We start from the raw sequence: 21,284 nt of genomic DNA, 5'->3' as shown, positions 1-21,284 counted from the left end.
CCATTTAGCCAGTGATATTGGCTTAAATTGCCCCGTGTGTACAGGGCTTTAGACTTAGGCTTTGAGGGTAGGGGTAGACTGCACTGAGGGAGAGTTAGGTTCAGGCATTTACAAAGGAGGATAGGGTTAAGTTATGGGGCGAGAGGGTTACATTTAGGTGGCGGTGTATAGGGGTTAGGGTTAGATAATGGCGGGGAGGGTTAGGGTCAAGCTGCAAGGTGAGGGGGTTAGGCTTAGATCTTTTGACAACCGGGATACCGTGTGTATCATGGTTTTGTTCGCATGGTGCTCAACTGGTGCAGTAGAGGGATATTGAGAATGAGCAACTAAAACGTAGAAACTGCGATCAATTATCAAACAACTGTGCATGCATAGGAATCGTAGCGCACAAAGCATCTAATTGCAATCCCTTCATAACTTGACTGACAAAGCCACTGTTTATGGGTGGCAGCCTGCATTTTTCTGGGTTTGTCAGAAAAAACTCAGGTTTGCCCAGGCATTTTCAGGGAGGGCATGGGATGTCAGCTCTGGCCTTGATCAGCCTGGTTCTATAACACACTTGTAGAAGGGTTATGGTGGGGCACAGTCTGCCCACAGCGCAAGAATTATTATGCTGGCCATACATCAGAAAGATCGATCTTAAGATCGATTGCGCTCATGATTGTGTCCAATTTCCCTTCAATCCCCCGGCAGTCCTTGGTGGTTTTTGGACACACAATGGGCGGTATTCAATGAGAATACCTGCGAGGTGCAGCGAATCCTTTTTAGGATTCGCTGCACATTCGCCACGTTCCGGAGCCGGCGGGCTCCGGTATTCAACGTGTCAGGGGCTTGCTGCCCCTGACCGGCGAATATGAGCTCCTGCGGCGATTGCCGCAGGGAGCCTGAGGACGGTGCCAGGCAGAGAGATGGAAGTCTCTCTGCCTAGCCCAGAACTTTGTGGGGGGTAGGTGGGCTCCCCGGGTGCCAGGCAGCACAGGCAGCCCCCCGGGGGTTCCAGCAGGGGAGCGTATATTCACTACACACGATCGTAACGATCGGGTGCAGTGAATATATGAATATGTAATGAGCGGCTCGGCTCCGGCGCCCCCTGCTGGATGCTGTGTAAAAAAAAAAATATATATATATATTTTTTTTAAATTAAATATATATTCATGTGCTTACAGCACATGAATAAAAATAGCATGCCCCTCCTCAGAATAAAATTCCTGATTTTTTGACACCAAATGTAAAAAACAAAAAACTTTATTTTAAAAGTTCACATTCCACTTCACCATAAAAAGATAGCGATTGCTACTCGGTGAATCATGGTGAAAAAAACCTTGAAATGTATTCGCCATGTGGTCATTGAATAGGGTGATTCACCGTTTTAGTCAGAAATTCGCCAAACAGCACAAATTCGCCATAAAAACATGGCGAATCAGGCTCATTGAATACCGCCCAATGTGCACACAATCTGCATACAATCCATCTTACAATCAATTGAGATTGTATGATTGGGTACAATATCTTTCTGATGTATGGCCACCATTAGAATACCTTGAGTAAATATCGCAAATCACCAGCCAGCTGCAAAACCATTTGCAAACTTGCACAGGGCGGGTTTTCTCTCTGTCTGGGCGATGACCACTGTATCTCTGTAAAATTGCACCGCAACGTTGAGGTCTGAATAACCCCCTTAGTTCAAATGAAATAAGATAGACACTAGAAGGGAAGAAATATGGACAATAAAGAGAGAACATTTTCAGACAAATCTATTCAATATATTTTGAAGGGCACTTGTAAAGGATAAACTGTTCCTGGATGAGAATATTACACTGTATTTTAAAAACCGATATGGAAGGAGAGGAGAGATAAGAAAGTAACAAATGAAACCTAAAATTAGAGATCTGTGGGAAATAAAGTGATTTAAGAAAAGACATCTAGCTGTCCATCGCTAGTCCCCAGCACTGCATCATAATGCATTAGAACAATTAGAGATCACAAGGAACTGAATAAGATTTCATTCATAAAACTCCTTAGGACCATTTCCAGCAGCTTCTTCAACACAGGTCATCCATCATAACAGAGGAATGTAACAGGTTCCCAGAGGAGGGGGCGTTAGGGGCAGAGATGGGTGTAACAGCACTCACATGTAGTCACAGCTGTAATTACTGCTGCAACAATCTATTTACCTGACAGCATGCACTGTGTAAGAGTGGGGAAGGCAGCAGCTGCTGGAGCAACAGAAAGTAGGACAGCTGAATACAGTACATTACACCAAGGGAGGGATCAGAGAATGCCACAGACAAGCAGTAAGAGACAAAGGGACCAGAGATGAGAAAAAAATTAAGATGCAGAAACTAAAATCAGAAAGGAGAGCGAGGGATGAGATACAGGCAAAAAAAAATGTTTTATATGATTCACATGACAAGAACATGAAAGGATATGCAGGGGTATTCAGACGAGGCTAGAGCTGTAGACAATACAGGAAGAACCACATTTATCAGAGAATTCTCAAAAGAAATGCAGTGCACACACATCTGTACATCTCTTGCACTGTTCTAGAGCTTGTGGATCTCCCGGGGAATTCTCCCTGACCAATTCACCTGTGTAGTGACTTGTGTGATTGCTGCCAAATGCTGAGGCATGATTTGCTAAATTCAGCAGTTATGATACCTCAGGAGTTTTCATGGCAGAACAGAATAATACCTGGAACCCCCAGAGTGTGTGTTCACAGGCAAGCAGATTGTGGATACATATGAACGGCTCTCATCTGAACTGCTCATTACTACTGGTAATACCAAATGCTTTATGGAAGGTTGAATGTGCTCTGATGTATAGTACATGTGAACTTGTGAAAATTAGGTTTGAGCCAGGGATTATTACTCTAAATCACACAGTGGGCGAGATTCAGCCAAGAGTAAAAAGCATCAAAACCTCTAAAGAATGCAGTCTTTGAAAGTTAGACCACATTCCCCTTATGGACCAAACCTGGATCAGATCAGTGATGCCAAATAGAAGCCTATGGGCTTTAACTGCACTGCACCTGCTGTGATGGATCCAACACCCTCCCCGCAGTGAGCGCATGTGCAGATAGGACAATAGGTCCTAAACCTATCATCACAAAGTATAGTGCAGAGAGAGATAGATTTGGGTGGGGTTTGTACTTCAAATTGATATCTATGTTGCAGTGTAAAAATAAAGCAGCCAGTATTTTCTTTGCACAGAAAAAAAATAACTCACCCAAATCTAACTCTCTCTGCACATGTTACAGCAGCCCCACCTGCATTGCACATGGTTTTGTCCATTAGAGAGAGAATTTGTTTTTGCAAGTGAACCAGAATCAGGCTCCCAGTGTGATACTGGTTCTGGTGTCACTTGATTATTCATTGAAGCTCCTCCTAATGACCATCTTACAAAGTTCCAGGTTCGACCATGCCTCAGGGAGGGCTGCCATAAGACCTTTTGGGGCATAGATAATTTTGCATCTGAAGAAGCAGTGCAGCAGCTCAACCACCACACTGCTCTTTTACATTACCTCCATCAGTCACAGGTGAGCAAAGGTAGAGCATGACGCCCAGCACCCAAAAAGAAACATTCCATGACATCCCCAAACCATGTTATAATACTATGGTTCCCCCATGCTATGACTTATGCACTTCCCTCATTGGTATTGGCAGAGTGTCTATAAGTACGTGCAGTGTGGTTGTCAGACCTCACACTTAGAAGATATAACCAAATGAAGGGTTTATTCAAGTGGCAGGCTTGCAGGTTACAACAGTACTTTAGTAGTTAACTTCAAGCAGTAATACAACTGGTACATTGGGAACGACAGTCTCTGGTTGTTACTTAGCTGTAGCGTTTTGGCGCGTGCAGGGTCAATGACAGTTTGCTGGTTTACGCTGCGGTATCTCTCCCAGTCTCGCTGCTGCCAATGATGACTGATCTCCCTGTGCAAAAGGTCACGCTGGTAACGGGATTACAGCGGGGACTTGCTCCTATGCGCTCCGGTGCACGTGGAGCTACAAACAGCATGGACGGAGTCACATACGCTCTGAGGCACACACTACGCGGGGACTTCCTCACAGGAAAAGGCGCTGCCAGCAGGGTCAGGGGTCTCTGCCCTGCTATTCGCTTAAGCGAGCTGTCACTCAGGGTGACGCCTAGCTACGTTGGCTGCAAGGGGACAAGGCAGACTGTAAGCCTTACACTAAACAGTGTATGGAGACAGGCGCTGAGCGCTGCAATCTAACACTCCCCCTCGCTTAAGGCTGTCTTCGGCTACATAAAAGAACTTAATACAATTGCTTTGTCCTTTTGTAATACCTGTAACCGAAAATATGGTTAGAGAGAAAAGACATTCAGAACATCAGAACTTCAAATCAACATTTTGAACTTAGACAAGTCCACAGTCCTTCACGAACTTAATAAGCAAGTTTCTCGACAGTCCTTTAGTAAGCATGTCAGCGACATTCTGTTCACTTGCAATGTATTCAACATCGATGGACTTGTTCTCCACTAGTTCTCTGATGAAGTGGTGTCTTATCGCGATGTGCTTCGACCTTCCATGGTGCTTGGTAGTACAGGAAAGATCTATTGCTCCCCTGTTGTCACATGCGATACTGATAGTCTCTTCTTCATAAAGTAGACCTAACTCACACAAAGTCTCTTTGATCCAGAGTGCTTCTTTTGATGTCTCTGTAAGAGCCATGTATTCGGCCTCAGTTGTTGAGAGAGCAACGGTTGGTTGTTTTCTACTCGCCCAACTAACTGCTGCTCCGGCCAGTGTGAACAGGTAACCGGTGTGGGAACGACGATCATCTTCATCTGCTCCCCAGTCGGCATCGCAGAAGACTTTCAAATTTGAATTGCTTGTCTTGGCGAATTTTAACTTCAAGGAACTTGTACCTTTTAGGTATCTCAGAATCCTCTTCACCGCAATCCAGTGTTGTCTTCCAGGATTTATTGAAAATTGGCTCACCCGACTGACTGCATGAGTGATGTCTGGACGGGTTCCAATACTTGCATACATAAGACTTCCAACCACGTTCTTGTAAGGAACATCTTGCATTTCCTCTGCTTCTTCTTGTGTGGTTGGTGACATACCTTTTGTAATCTTGATGCTTTTGTCAATTGGTGTATTCACTGACTTGGAGTCTGCCATCCCATACTTCAAGATTGTTGCCTCGATGTACATTTGTTGGTCGACTGTGACTGTTCCCTTTTGCAAGTTTTGAACAATTCTCATGCCCAACAGATGATTGGCTGGACCTAAGTCTTTCAACTTGAATCTCTGTTTCAGTTGATCTCTTACACTTGTGATGTGATCTTCGTGACCTGCTATAAGTATATCATCCACATAGACTGCTATGATGAATAACTTTTCTCCCAGAGTTTTGTGATAAAGGCAGTGGTCAGTCTCTGATCTAATAAAATTCATTTCAAGTAGTACTGTGTCCAATTTTATGTACCAGCAACGACCACTCTGCTTTAGGCCATATATGGATTTCTTCAGAAGACACACTTTCTCTGTCTGAAGTTCATTCTCATCATAATGATCTGGTGATTCCATATAGATTTCTTCAAGTAGCTCTCCATTTAGGAACGCTGAGTCGAAGTCTAGTTGGTTTAGCAGTAAGTCTTGTAAGGTGGCGACTGCAATTACTAACCTGAGAGTGTTATACCTCGCAACAGGTGAGTATATCTCCCCGTAGTCAATTCCGGATCTCTGTGTGTATCCCTTAGCAACAAGACGGGCTTTGTAACGGGCAACTTCTCCGTCTGAATTTAACTTCTTGCAGAAGACCCACTTGTTCTTGACTGTCTTGCGGTTGCTTGGCCTATCTACTATGGTCCAAGTATCGTTCTCTCTCAGTGCTGATAGCTCTGTGTCTATTGCAGATTTCCATTTCGCCCAATCACTGCACGCTTTCGCTTCTTGAATACTCTGAGGTTCACTGAAAGCAATATTCGCATATTCTTCCTCATATCTCCTGGCTGGTATGCCCTTGTTTCTTCTTACAGAAGCTCTATTAGTTGGTTCGCTTCCTTCTTCAGTATTTTCTGTTGCAGGTATGCTCTCTATTTCACATACCTCTACTAGTGCTTGCTTTTCTTGCTCTTTTGCTTTTGTGGGTGATGCTGTTTCTTGAAATATCACATCTCTTGATTTTAGAAGACGTCTGTTCTCTGCATCCCAGAGCCTGTACCCTTTGCTCTCCTCACAATAGCCTAGCAATATGCACTGTCTTGATTTTGGGTCAAGTTTCTTCCTTTTCTCCTTTGGTATATGCGCATAAGCTCTGCTCCCAAAGACACGGAGGTGACTGATGTCTGGCTTCTTCCCAGACCAGGCCTCTAAGGGGGTTTTTCCCTTCACGGCCACTGTAGGTGTTCTGTTTTTCAGGTATACTGCAGTAGATACAGCTTCTGCCCAAAAACTCTTCTCCAGGCCAGCATCGTTCACCATCGCTCGTGCTCTTTCAACGATTGTTCGGTTCGCCCTTTCACTTACGCCATTCTGTTCAGGCGTGTAGGCCATCGTCAGCTGATGCTTTATGCCATGTTTTCTGAGAAAGTCGGTTAGAACTTCATTTTCGTACTCTCCCCCATTGTCGGACCTCAGGACCTTTAGCTTTAGGCCCGTCTGAGTTTCCACTAGGTTCTTGTACTCCACAATTTTCTTGACCACCTCACTTTTCTTCCTTATGAAGTATACGTGTGTCATTCTTGTGGCGTCATCGATGAGAGTCATGAAGTATTTGTAACCACTGGTTGACTCCTCTTCCATTGGTCCGCACACATCTGTGTGCACCAGAGCTAATTGTGTTTCTGCTCTGCCTGCTGACTTGGGAAATGGGTTGCGGGTCTGCTTGGCTTTTATGCAACTCTCGCACACAGGTCTTCCGGTGTCTTTCACTATGATTCCTGTTGCCATCCCATCAGCTAATTTCTGGACATTATCATATCCTAAGTGTCCCAAACGTCTGTGCCAGAGTTCCATCGACTCATTTTCAGCAGAGGCTGCCAAAGCTACACATTCATCTGTGTCTAGGACGTATAGTTGGTTGCATCGGGTTGCTGAAGCAATTACAGTCCCTCTTTCATTATGCACCATACACTTGCCCTTTGCAAACTGGACTCTGTAGCCTTTTGCCTCGAGTACGCTGATAGCGATGAGGTTACTTCCCAATTCTGGTACATACAGGACGTCTTGGATATCTGTGACTACTGTCTGTCCCTCAATTCTTAGTCTCACTGTGATTGTCCTAACATTTGAAGCAGTAAGGACCTTTTCACCAATCCCGGTAACTGTTGTGGGGGTACACTGTGTTAAAGAATTGAACCACTCCTTGTTGCAGCTGAAGTGCCTAGAGGCTCCCGAGTCCATGTACCAGAGATCCCTCCTTGGCTTGTATGTTACATTCAGTGCTGACTCGTTCTTCTTATCATGCCGCTTGTGCATGCCACTAGTGTTCTTCAGCCTGCATTCTGAAGCCTTGTGCCCTACTTTGTGGCACACATAACATTTGAATGTGCATTTCTTGGGTTTCGCACCCTTTGCTACTAAGGCAGAACCCTCAGCTATGGCATCCTTGTGGATTCTCTCTTGGAACTGTAGTAGCTTGGCTCTCACAACTTCAGTTGTAAGCTTGGTTTCATTTGACTCTAGTGCGACAACCAGGAAGTCAAATTCTTCTGTCAAGTTCTGCAGCATTACCATCGCCACTTCTTCCTCATCCACTTTTGCTCCTACACATGCCAATTGTTGAGCTATCGATAGTATCTTATCAATATAATCGTTCATGTCCTTGCATGCATTCAGCTTTGTTCCATACAGTGTGCGTCTCAGACTTATCCTTCTCATTAAGCCTTTATTCTCATAAGCACCTTGTAGAGTTGTCCACATGTCCTTAGCGGACTCCTTCCCACAGATAGTAGAATAAACATGCTGCTCCACAGCCAGGCCTATTGTGCCAATGGCCTTGTCTACCTCTTCTGGGTTTGGACTATCTCCTGGGGCTATTGTGACTTTCCATAGCTTCTCCCTCTTAAGCTGCATTTCCATAGCGAACTTCCATGTAGTATAATTCTCTGAGCCTTTGAGCTTTGGAAAGTTCATGCTATGCCCTGTACTGTGCATTCTCGTTAACTCTTCCACAAATGGCAATTCAGAAATAATTCCTTTGTGTTCTTTTATGTACTGCGCTAGCACTTTGTCTTCAGGGGGTTAATCTTCGCGCACGTGACGTGCTGGGCCCATAACCTATTGGCAGAGTGTCTATAAGTACGTGCAGTGTGGTTGTCAGACCTCACACTTAGAAGATATAACCAAATGAAGGGTTTATTCAAGTGGCAGGCTTGCAGGTTACAACAGTACTTTAGTAGTTAACTTCAAGCAGTAATACAACTGGTACATTGGGAACGACAGTCTCTGGTTGTTACTTAGCTGTAGCGTTTTGGCGCGTGCAGGGTCAATGACAGTTTGCTGGTTTACGCTGCGGTATCTCTCCCAGTCTCGCTGCTGCCAATGATGACTGATCTCCCTGTGCAAAAGGTCACGCTGGTAACGGGATTACAGCGGGGACTTGCTCCTATGCGCTCCGGTGCACGTGGAGCTACAAACAGCATGGACGGAGTCACATACGCTCTGAGGCACACACTACGCGGGGACTTCCTCACAGGAAAAGGCGCTGCCAGCAGGGTCAGGGGTCTCTGCCCTGCTATTCGCTTAAGCGAGCTGTCACTCAGGGTGACGCCTAGCTACGTTGGCTGCAAGGGGACAAGGCAGACTGTAAGCCTTACACTAAACAGTGTATGGAGACAGGCGCTGAGCGCTGCAATCTAACAATTGGTTGCTATGCTTTGAATCGCTATAGGAGCTCATGTATTTTTCATAACAGGCTTCTATTGGACATGAACAGCCAATCATTCTCAGAGCTCCTCTGGCACTCACACCTTGGCTGAGAGGAGGTCCATTGACTTACGTCAATGGGATTCCCCTTCAGTTACGGGAAGGAGAAGCATGTGTAAAAACAGATGCTGCTTCTCAGTTTGTATGGTTCTGGTATTCGGTTTGTTATTTTTTAACCCCTTGCATGCTTCTTGGTCCAAAGAGGACACGATCTACACCAAAATTAGGTGAATGTTATTTTTTTCCCCACAGCTCCTTAAGTGATACTACTGGACAAAGGAACAGATCTATGGGGGAATATAGGTGAGTATGTATGTGTGAGTGAATGCATGTATACTTTTACTTTCAACAGTGTGTGTGTGTTTGTGTTTTTATTGTAGTATTGGTTCAGCTGTGGGACTACAAGTCCCAGGGGGGCCTTTAATGCCCCACATGCATCTACTTGTGCTTCTACAAGTACATGCATGTTGGCGAAGCTTGCTGGCATTTGTTGTTCCACAGCAGCACCCAATATAAACTTATTTTAACACAAATGCACATCCACAACTGTTCCCTGGCTGTGGCATTACCCTGATTGACTGTTGGAGTCCAGTGCTGGTTTCAAAAATCCCTACTTCTTTTGTTCCCCATATATTTGGAACCAGGACCAGTCCAAGAGCCCTGTTCTGGGTTTGGTAATATGGGGAAACCGCAGACATTTATTTTCTTTCACCCAAAAAAATTAAATTTCCCATTACTAAAAATATTGCACCTTGCCTAAAAAATCACAAATTTCCATTACTAAAAAATCACCAGAAATGGAAATCTATTTCGGGTTTGTGCTAAAAAAAAAATCTCACCCTATTATGTGCTATTTTCGGGGGGGGAGAAATCACACATTTGACGTGTGCGATTTTGAACCCAAAGTGCAGTATTCAATGCCGGTGCGAGCGGCCGGCGAGGGGGTTAAACTGCGAGGATCACAGAAAACCAGTGATCCTCGCAGTTTAACACCCGCGCCGGCCGCTCGCACTATGCAACGTTCCAGGGGAATCCTCGCAGTCACAGAACGGCGAGGATTCCCCTAAACTGCGAGAGCCGCGGCTAGTGCAGCAAACTCGCTGTAATTAGCCTCGGCTCTCGCAGCTTTTGGAGGCACATTCGCAAATTCCCCCTTGCTCAAAAAACGGAGCGAGGGGGAATTTGCGAATGAGGGGGGGTCAGTTGAATACTGACAGGGTGAGTCCTGCTCGCAGTCACCGCTCGCCCACGGCATTGAATATATGCCAATAAATTTGTACTCTGTTACATTTGCCCATGGAGTGAGATTACTCTGCAGACGGTTGTCGAGGGAAACATGAATTTTCCACTGTTGTTGAAATAATACTGGGAAGCAGTTCACAGCCAGGGTCATCAGTATCTGTGTGCCACAATTATGGAGTTTTGTAGCCTTTGAGGTTAATTATGTTTATGGGCGTGCACAGTCCATTTTCTTAGGGGGTGCACCATTGGAGAGGCATGTCCATCACTGCCTACTGGGTGTGTTCATCACTGCCTACTGGGCATGTCCATCACTGCTTATTGGGAGTGTCCATCAGCACTTATTGGACATCAAAGCAAACTAAATAGAGGGTGACTTATTTACATATATGCACTTCAGAATTAATCATTCCCCCCAACAAACACTAGAAACAGGGACATTGTGCTGCAAAAATGTACAATGTAATGCCCATTACAGATAATGCTGTACACTGTAATGCCCATTACACATAATGTCAGGCACAGTAATGCCCATTACACATAATGCCAGGCACAGTAATGCCCATTACACATAATGCCACACATGCCCATTATACATTATGCCAGGGCTTGACAAATTCATGTAAAATAGAGACATTTGGGACAGTGCACGCCGAAAGCTCATGCCAAAAATGTAATGCCTATTACAATCACATACCCATTACATAGTATACCACATGTCATAATGCCCATTACACATTATGCCACACACTGTAATGCCCTTTACATGTAATCAAGGGTTAAAGTGAGGGGGAACGGGGTGGAACTGAGTTCCACCACTTCTAATGGTGAGGTGGAACATTTTAACCTCCACATTGGCCCTGCACAGTAATTCTCACAGAAAAGCATTCTAGTTTGCAGGGGGGTGACAATAACCCTACCATTGGCCCTGTCGCTGCCTAATGGGGTGAGGGGAGGGGGAGTAATTAGGTGGCATAGAGAAATGAGTTCCTCCACCTCTGCATGACCACTTTAAACCCTGCATGTAATACTATATGCCATAATGCCTATTTACATTTTTTGCCACATAAGTGCCACTTACCTACTTGCTTGTTGCTATGGGCTTCATGCTCATTGCTATGGGTTTCATGCTCGATGCCAGGGGTTTCATGCTCGATGCTAGGTGTTTAATGCTCGATGCCAGGGGTTGCATGCACTTACTCAGTCTGTGGTAGTCTTGTTGCATGGTGTTCTGTGCAGGAGGTGATTAGAGAGGCTGGGCGAGGTGGTCGATGATGTCCTGGGCCGGCCTCCAAAGCCTGCTGGTGCTGGGCCCACGGCTGGGTGAAGTGACGTCGGACCGAGTCGAACACAAAATAATAAATTCCAGTCTCCTTTTCAGTTTTCACTGAGCTGCTGGCAGTCCTTTGACTGTCTGACTCTGACTGTCCCCCTTTTTCAATTTTACCTGAGCTGCTGCTGCTCGCTGCCTTACTTTCCATGGCCTGGGCCAAGCAGCTGGGGCCTGGGCACTGCCCAGGGCACATGGATGCATTGCGGGCAGCGGGAGGACTGAGTGCACCACGACAGACCAGTCAGTCACATGCCACGGTGCGCGCGTGGCCGTCACATCACGCAGCATCACTGGAGTAGGAGGGCACATTATACACATTGTCCCTCCTCCCACTCCCAGCGTGCGCCACGGAAGTAACATAATAACATTGGCCCTTATTCTGATCTGTGCGGCCGGAGCCGCATACGTTGCTCCGGCCACACAAACCAAACCCCGCCTACAAGACGGATCGCCACGGCCGTCCGTACGCGGACGGCTGGCGATCCGCATGAAAATGGTGGGGCGTACGCCTCCACCATGGTGGGAGCTGCCCCCTGCATTCGATGGTCGACGACCATCGAAGGCAGGGCCGCACGCTCCCCCCGCTCACGCAAGCTTAGACCACACGGACAATCGTCCGTGTGAAAGCTTGTATTTGGGCGGAGAGCTGACATCCGGCGATGTCAGCTTTCCGCCCCCATCACTGGCGTCATAGCCTCATTACCATGCATACGCCCCGCGTTTGCATGGGAACGCCCATGAAACGCTGGGCGTATACATAGGTAAATGAGGCTATCAAGCCCCTCACGCCCCTATACGCCCCCTTTGCGGCGTATAATTTTGGTGTGCGGCGATTTCGCCTGCACATGCGCAGAGTGACCTCTGCGCATGTGCAGAGTGAAAACATCGGCGGTACGGCCGCACGCGGGCCGTACCGCACAGATTAGAATAAGGGCCATAGTAATTTAGGCTGAAAAAAGATGTTAGTCCATCGATTTCAACCTATTTGAATTGTAACTACTGACTCGAGTAGGTCATATCTATAGGATTCCCTTAGTGGCCAAAAATGTATCCAGTTTTGATTTAGATTCATTAACAGTAGTTGCTGCAAACCTTTTACTAGCTTAGTTGCCCTTCTCTGTATCAGTTCCAATTTATTTATGTCCTTTTTAAGATGCGGTGCCCAGAACTGAACACAGTATTCCAAGTGTGGTCTCACCAATGCCTTGTAAAGAGGCACTATCACATTGGCATCACTTGAATCCATTCCCCTTTTAATCCATGCCAGTGTCCAGTTTGCTTTTGCTGCTGCACTTGAGTAGTGTGCACTATTACCCAATTTTTTCACCTATGATGACCCCCAAGTCCTTCTCTACAGCTGAATTCCCTATACTAATTCCATTTAGCCTATAAATAAGTTGTTTATTTTTATTCCCATAATAAATTACTTTACATTTATCAATGTTAAATTGCATTTTTCACTTTTCCGACCACCTTTCAAGTTTAATTAAGTCACTTTGTAATGTATCAGCATCCTCTCCAGAGTTCATTCCCTTACTCAATGTTGTGTCATCCGCAAATATTGCAATTTGACTCGTTGGGTGACATTCTATGCTCTGCGCTAAATGCGCATGTTTAATTCGCACACTATATCGCCGCAAATCGCATTTTTCTAACTCGCACTTTTCAGTCCAAATTCGATTATTTAATGTGATGCGCATTTGAGGCTGAAAAGTGCGAAGAGTTGCGATTTGCGGCGAATTTTAGTCTTAAAAAAGTGTGATTTTTAGTCTGAAAAAAGTGCGATTTTTAGTCAGAAAAACGCGCCATTTCTTCCGCTGGTCATGTGCGAGTTTTGGACCAACCGGAGTGCGATTTACAAACCTGTCTCCGCATGACTAAGAACCCCCAAACCTATTGGCCCACCTATGTCCCCTCCATTATGCATCACACCCCCTATATAAAGGGCCATTGGCGCCATTTCACTCTTTGATAGGAAGTAAGGAGCATGGAGAGGAGCAGTGGAAGCGTTTGTGCAGGAAGAGGAGTTGGTGGCAGAGGAACCAGTGGCAGAGGGAGCACTGGCAGAGGGAGCACTGGCAGAGGGAGCACTGGCAGAGGGAGCACTGGCAGCAGCCAGACAAGTGGGAGAGGCAGCAGTGTGGCAGGCAGCATGGCCACAGCAAGGCCAGCCTCAGCTCAGACCCTGGCCGTCCCGCCCCAGCAGGAGGAGGTGGAGGATCCGCTGGCATCCCCATCCTACAGCCAAGCCCTAGACCATACCCCACACCAGCTGCAGGAGGGCCACATGTCAGAGGTGGAGGAAGATGCTGGTGAGGAGGAGGAAGACACTGCCATGGAGGAGGAGGAGGGTGACATGGCTGGTGCAGAAAATGAGGAGGAGGAGGAGGAGGTGGTAGCTGGTCGCACCAAAAGTGGCCGCATGGTCAGGTTTTCCTATGAGGAAAATGTGGCACTTGTGAGGGCTATCATGCCAGTGTACGAGAGGCTGCTTGGCAAAACCAACTACAAGACCACTGCCCAGCGCAAGCGCGCTATATGGAAGGACATCACCCAGGCGGTGAACGCTGTGAGTAATCACAAGCGCCTGGTGCGCAATGTGAAGAAGCGCTTCAACGATATCAAACGCCAGTTGAAGCATAAAATGGCCCTGGAGATGGAGGAGGCCACCAGGACTGGAGGAGGAAGCCCCACCACTGTCAGCTACAATGCGTATGAGGTGAAGCTGAAGCGCATCATCCCCCCTGAGGTCCTGCCTGGGATGCATGTGGCGGATACCGACAGGGCCCAAACGCCACCGCGAGCTGGTAAGTGTGACCCCATGCAAACTTTAACATACGTGCCAATGTATTATACCTGTAATGTGCACTTGTATTGTTATGCTTTGTAAAGTGCTGCTGTGGAACTACATAGCCCAGCAAGGTCATGCACAAGAAAATGGCTGCTCCTGCTTTGAAATTGCTGATAATGCTGGCCCTTGTAGTTCCACAACTAATCTGATTGATTATGAGTGTACCATTCTTTGCAGCAGACTACCATCTATGTGTACAAAAACCCTGTGGTGTACTGGAGGTTTAGCTGGCATGCCTACATACCACCGAATATCCTATAGTTGTCATGTGTACACTAGTTTACTACTAAGTCTGAAATGAAAGATTTGCCTGAAAACTAAACAAAGGGTGGTCCAGATATAATGCTGCCCTTTTCTATTGGGTATTGTCCATTATTGTGAATTCACTGCATGTTTTCTGAAAATGCATATCCATTGCAAGGTCCATAATGCCTGGCCATCTTTCCTTGTACAGATTGTCCGTCACGAAGTGCTGCAGCATCTAAGAGAAGAAGGCCCGTTGCTGCAGAATTTGCGGAAGCAGGTAAATGACTAAACAACACACCATTACACATACAGTACACACACCCATGTCACATCAACAATATCTCACACTACATTCTGCTCCTGCTGCTACATTGCAACGGAAATTAGTGTAATCTGAGCTAGGCATGTGACATATTAATAATGTCATTGTTGCATGCAGTATCGGGGTACATGTGTAAGTGCATAACACCCCTAGGTATGGGCGTCAGCCATCTATAGGCCTATGTAAAACAGTATAGAGGACAGTGTGGCCTATATATGCATCAATACTTACCTCTTCTCTGTATCCACAGGTGCTATACAACTAGGGTCAAACCAAACAGATTCTTCAATACTGGTGCTAGACGAAATAGACATCATTCTTGATCCGGTCGACACCTTTGCGGCAGAGGAAGAAATGCCGGGCGCGTCCCAGAGTGATCTTCCCCCAAGTGGGGTGCCTCCCAACCCACCCCCAACCACCCAGCAACCCCATACACCAGCTACTGCTTCCCAAGTAGCTAACTCCTTGGTGAATTTCAAGGACAAGCAGCTTGAATTCATGGCCTCCCAAAGCCTCCAAATCGGAAATATACAGGGGTACATGAGTGACACCTTCCTGCAGTTGCGCAAAATGGCACGTAGTGTAAGGGTAGCTGTAGGCACTCAAGTGCGGATTGCCAACAGTCTTGACAGCCGTTTTGCAGAACTAACTTCTGCAATACGTGAGCAGAATAGCCATACTGGGAGCCTGGCCCAAACTCTTACAGCCCTAGCCCACACATGCACAGCGCAGACCAATGCCCTCCTAGCTATGCAGGCACAAATACAGCAGCAGCAGGAAGCCAATGTGGGAGGTGGCACTACCTCAACCCTCAGCAGTGTCTCCAGCACCCCAATAAGTGTCTCCCCCACTTCCCCACCCCGTCGTAGTGTGAGGACCCGTGGTGGGCTTAGTTCCGCCTCTAAAAGTGGTGTAGGGCTGCCTGATGCTGGCCGAAGGTAGCTGCTACATCAGTGTTTCTACATTCAAAAAGCCCAAATATCTGTCTACATGGCCCCACAGTTTGTATTTTGCACATGTTACATTGCAGAATGGTTTACAGCAAAACAAGTAAAATTTGCAAACTGCATTCCATTGTGTTTGTGTCTTTTTCTCTATATAAATTAATGTGTGATTTATAACATATTGTAATGGTATATGACTATGGGATTGCAGTAAAGTAGTGTGGTATAACTCCTTGGCTGGCAAAGGTTATGGATGTACATTTTCCAGCAGGCTCTGACACTCATGGTTTGGACTGTAATGCTTGTAGTGTGTCTGGCCATGCTGGAACATGTAGTTCCACAACACCAGTGAGCCATGTTTCACAGAAAACTTAATTGTTACATGTACCAAGAGTACTTAGAAGGTAGATATCAGCAAGGGATAGGTCAGCACCACCATGTGCATCTGTTGTGGACTGGTGTTAGGTTAAATATGGGTGGAAAGCGGTGGTACTGGTCAATAATTTGATAATGAGTACACTTCCAACACTGGTACATTTTGGAGTACAGGCCACATGTGCTTACCAGAAAAGCTACGCCTGCTGATGTATGTCTGCAACAACTTCTTTATAGCAAGAAACAGTACAGTACAATTCATAGACAAAGTGGCCTGTGATAGCACCAAGGCCCATGAGGTCACAGACTGAGTGGAGGCTGTGGACAAATAGTAGAGGGCACACATTAATTAGTGCTGGACAGACACTACATAGTTGGCACACACAAAATGGGCACAAGCATCTCTCACCTGCTCATATAACTCCGACAGGGTAATGGGGTTCAGCGTAAACATCCCCACAACCTGTTGGTCCGACAGGTAGTCCAGGTACAGGTGAGCACCATACATACGTGGGGTACCCAGTAGTGGGGGGGCAACCAGCATCTTTTGCCCACCTTCCTCCCTCCTGCGTTTGCCCTCCAATTGGGACACATCACAGATAAGCAATTTTAAAATAGTCATACAAATCTACATGAATTAAACCCTCACAGGTGTCCTTACTAATGTTGGGGTTAAGGTAGGGGGGTTTGGGATTGATAATGAAGGCACCTGTGTTGAAATTAACCATGTGCGCACTTGACCAAAATGAGGTGTGTGCAAATGCGCCAAACAGAACCAGGTCTGAAAAAAGTGCGATAAATAGACACCGCAAAAGTGCGATTTGCAAATGCGCATAGCATTAAATAAGCGGTTTGTATAGTTTTGCATTGGAAAACATCTGGATGCGATAAAAGTGCGAATTAATCTCGCACTTTTGTTCCGCATACCTTTACGCACAAAATATGCGATTTCTGTCCCTTAACGCATCACGTTAAATTGGCGATTTCACTGAAAAATGCGATATCGCCATTTTGTGGTCTAAATAACGCCAAAAACAGAAAATCGCAGAGCATAGAATGTCACCCCATTATGTCACTTCCTATATAATTAATAAATATATTAAACAAGGTGGGTCCCAATATTGAACCTTGCAGGACTCCTCTTTGAACCTTACCCCAGCTGGAATGTATGCCATTTACCACCACTCTATGTCCCCGATTGTGCAACCACTTTTTAATTAAATTATAAATTTTATCTCCTAACCCTAAATTACCTAGTTTCATTAATAAACTTTTATGAGGCACCATGTCAAAAGCTTTAGCGAAATCAAGCAGTATTACATCAACAGATTTACCTAAGTCCAGCCCCCTACTGACTTCCTCATAGAAGCTAATTAAATTAATTAGGGACCAGCAGCAGTTGAGGGAGGACATTGGGGCCAGGGGCAGCCCCACTTCTCCAATGAGGTAGGAGCCTCCACTGTTTGGTGTACATTGGTATCTTATTTGTTTTTTTTAGGAAAAGATGGTTTCAAAGGTTTATTTATCTGAGCTGTGGGTGTCCACTTAAAAAAAAAAGAGAGAGAAAACTCTGTTTTGCATAGCAAGATTACTAAAATGATAAACATTTTGAGAAATGGTGGAGGTCTGGCACACTCTGTTCTCCTTTTAGGATACATTTTGCATTTTAAACCTCTTGGAAATATACCTACAAACACACAAAGTGCAATATGTAATAAAGACAGCCTCAATGTTCCTCACGCTCTTTCATAATATAAGACATAAACGAGAGGAGACTAAAGAAACCATTAGGTAAAAGAAAAAGTTTTCTTTAGTGAAAGGGGTAATTTTAAGCTTTTATAAAAAGAAAAAAGCTTTAGGTGTTTTCGTTTGTCCACCCATTCATTTCCATTCCTGCAGCTATTGTGTTGCACAATGAAATGAAAGGAAAAACTCCATAAAAAAATAAAACATTATCAAAATGTATTCACAACCATTTATTGCAGTTTATGTACTTTACCATATTTGACCTTTACTTCTGAAATGCAATTGTATGTCTGCAAAATAATTTGTAGTGTGACTGTTTACTTTCCAAAGAGATAACACTAATCAACATTAATTGCAGGTTAGGTACTGCAGAATTCCTGCTTTAAGCTTCTGTTTCCATGGTGCAAGTGTCTCTGCAATGGTTGCACTTTGCAGTATCTCCCCCTTTATAGCCTGCTGGCAACAATGTTGGCACTTTTTAATAAATCAAAGGACATAATTTAAAACAGTAGTAAACTTTATTTAATTTAAAATAATATATACCATATTATACAGTAATTCCCTTTTCAAGCTGGCAAATTCCTGGGACTCATCCCTGACCCTGGTAAAGATCACAATTATTACAGTCATCATAATATTATAGCTACAGATGTGTCCTTATTTTCCAAGTGTCAATACCCCATACGGCACAGGACTCCCAGAGTGACTCAGCTGCTCCGAGCAGTCTAGTGTATTGGCTTTTACTTTACATTTTTGCATTTAAAGTCGTGTACACATGGGGCCATTCTTCCAGGCGATTTTGACTACATTGTCAAAATCTTCAAGAAGGTTAGGCAGAATCGCGGTACTTGTGTAGTTTCACGGCGCCAGTATGGCGCCGTGCGTCTGAGTCCCCTTGCTACGCTCACTTCGCTATTTAAAATCAACTCCATGTCAACATGGATAGTGGGGGTATGAACTATCCATGTTGGCATGGAGTTAAGTTACTTTTTTTAACATAGTTTGTGGCGAGCAGAGAACCCGGAAGTAGCACGGCGCCATGTTGGCGCCGTGAAACTACACAAGTACCGAATCGCCATTTGTGTACACAGCGGGCGATAGTAATGTGTGGCCCTGCAGCGAAGCTATCGCCCGGGCAAATATACAGTGCCGGCAAGACTATTTTTAATAGATGCCGGCTTCACGGTGTATTTGGCAGCAGCTGGGGAAGACAGGATAGTTAGCCGTCTAATATCTGACGGCTAACTACATCTTGAGTACACACAGGGCTTAGTCCAAATCGATGGGACTGAGTCCTGTGTGTACTGTACACCCCTTTATTCACATCACCGTTCTAGTGGTGCTTTGTTGTATTGACTGGCCTTCATCACAGACTGCTGACACCATAGATTCAAAACTCAACACCTATAGGGTCTACCAATAGATGTAAGAAACCTTGTTAAGGATAAGAAACAATATCAGTCCTCAGTGACAAAACAAGTAGGGGCGTGGTGGCCTAGTGTTGTCTGATTGTGTAAGAGTGCAACCGCTCTTACACTCTGTGCAGGACACAGAGATTCATGCTGTATAACACCACGGTTGTGTAAACCGCTCTTTCTGGTATGTGACACAATACTTGTTTCTGGTTCGGATCTTTTTTATGAAATAAAAATATACCTTTTGATAATTGCATTATGGAGCACTTATATTCATTATTCTAGATCAGGGGTGTCAAACTCAAATTCATCGGGGGCCGCATCAGCAGTTTGGTCACCCTCAAAGGGCCGGTTGTATCTGTAGGTCCCCCTGTATAATTATAATGCCATGACACCACAGGCTGCTCCCCCTGTATAATAATAATGCCATGACACCACAGACTGCTCCCCCTGTATAATATAATAAAAGTAATGCCATGACACATAAATGATTATACAGGAGGAGCAGCCTGTGGTGTCATGGCATTGTTATTATTATACACGGGGACACCTCAGGAAACAGCAGATATATATATATATATATATATATATATATATATATATATATATTTTTTATTGTGAGTGTGATCCTCATCCTCACTTACTGTTTCTCCATCTGTCCTGCAGCTGCTGCGGCTTCCAGCTTTTCTTCACTGCTTGCTGCAGCCACACTGTCCCCGATCCAGCTTCCCTGCCTGCTCCTACTTCTCTACAGACACATGGCAGGCGGCGTCATCGTCATGACGTCCCCACCCAGTGTCTGTCACTGCCGGGCATCAGAGGGAACAGGCGGCCGGGCCCTCCTCCACGTAGCCGGGGAGGCCGGTGGCCATGTTTCTGTAGCCGCATACATATGTGCCTACAGGAACATGGCCGCCGACAGTGGAGGAACAGGTAAGGCGGACGTGGCCCGCAGCACTCCTGTTTTAGACACACTGCCCCTGCGTGCTATCTCCTCACGCGGGCCACATGACGAGGTCTGGCGGGCCGGATTTGGCCCTCGGGCCTTGTGTTTGACACCCGTGTTCTAGATCATCGAGACCTGTGAAGACCTCTGTTTGCAAGTGGAGCTTCCAGTCTCAATTGGACCTAGAGTGCTTACAACGACTTCTATGTTGGGACTATAAGTTCTGGTACTTCTTTACTTTCACGGCGCCAGCATGGCGCCGTGCGTCTGAGTCCCCTTGCGGGGCTCGCTTCGCTCGCCCACGCTGCGGGCTCGGTGGCTCGCTACGCTCGCCACGCTATTTAAAATCAACTCCATGCCAACATGGATAGTGGAGGTATGAACTATCCATGTTGGCATGGCGTTATGTTCCTTTATTTTACATAGTTTGTGGCGAGCGTAGAAGCCCCGCGAGGGGACGCGGATACCTATGAAGCCCGCGAAGGGACGCGTTTACCTGTGAAGGTATCCGCGTCCCCTCGCGGGGCTCGCCACGCTTCGGGCTGGGTGGCTCGCTGCGCTCGCCACACTATTCTATTCTCAACTCCACGCCGACGTGGATAGTGGGGGTATGAAAAGGTCGGAGGACGCGTACTGCCACCCCTCGCGGGCTCGCTGCGCTCGCCACGCTTTGGGTTCGCGTTGATCGTGGGGTGGCGTAAACTACTTTTGTGCGGACATTTCACTGTTCAGGGGTGTTTTGGGGGGTTTCTGGCCCATTTGCCATTGTTCCCTATGATGATTTGGTGAAATTGAGCCACTTAACATTGATTCCTATGGGAAATCGGGGGCATCGCGGGTAAATTGAGGCATTTAACATTGTTTCCTATGGGAAATCGGGGGCATCGTGTCTGGACCATTTAAGCCTTTTTTAGCCGCATACGCCGTGACTGACGCGATTTTGACTTTTTTCAATGCATTTCAATGGGAAA

This window comes from Crinia signifera, chromosome 6 (genome assembly GCF_055691185.1).
Source record: "Crinia signifera chromosome 6, ASM5569118v1, whole genome shotgun sequence".
Classification (NCBI taxonomy): domain Eukaryota; kingdom Metazoa; phylum Chordata; class Amphibia; order Anura; family Myobatrachidae; genus Crinia; species Crinia signifera.
This window is presented reverse-complemented; position numbering follows the sequence as displayed.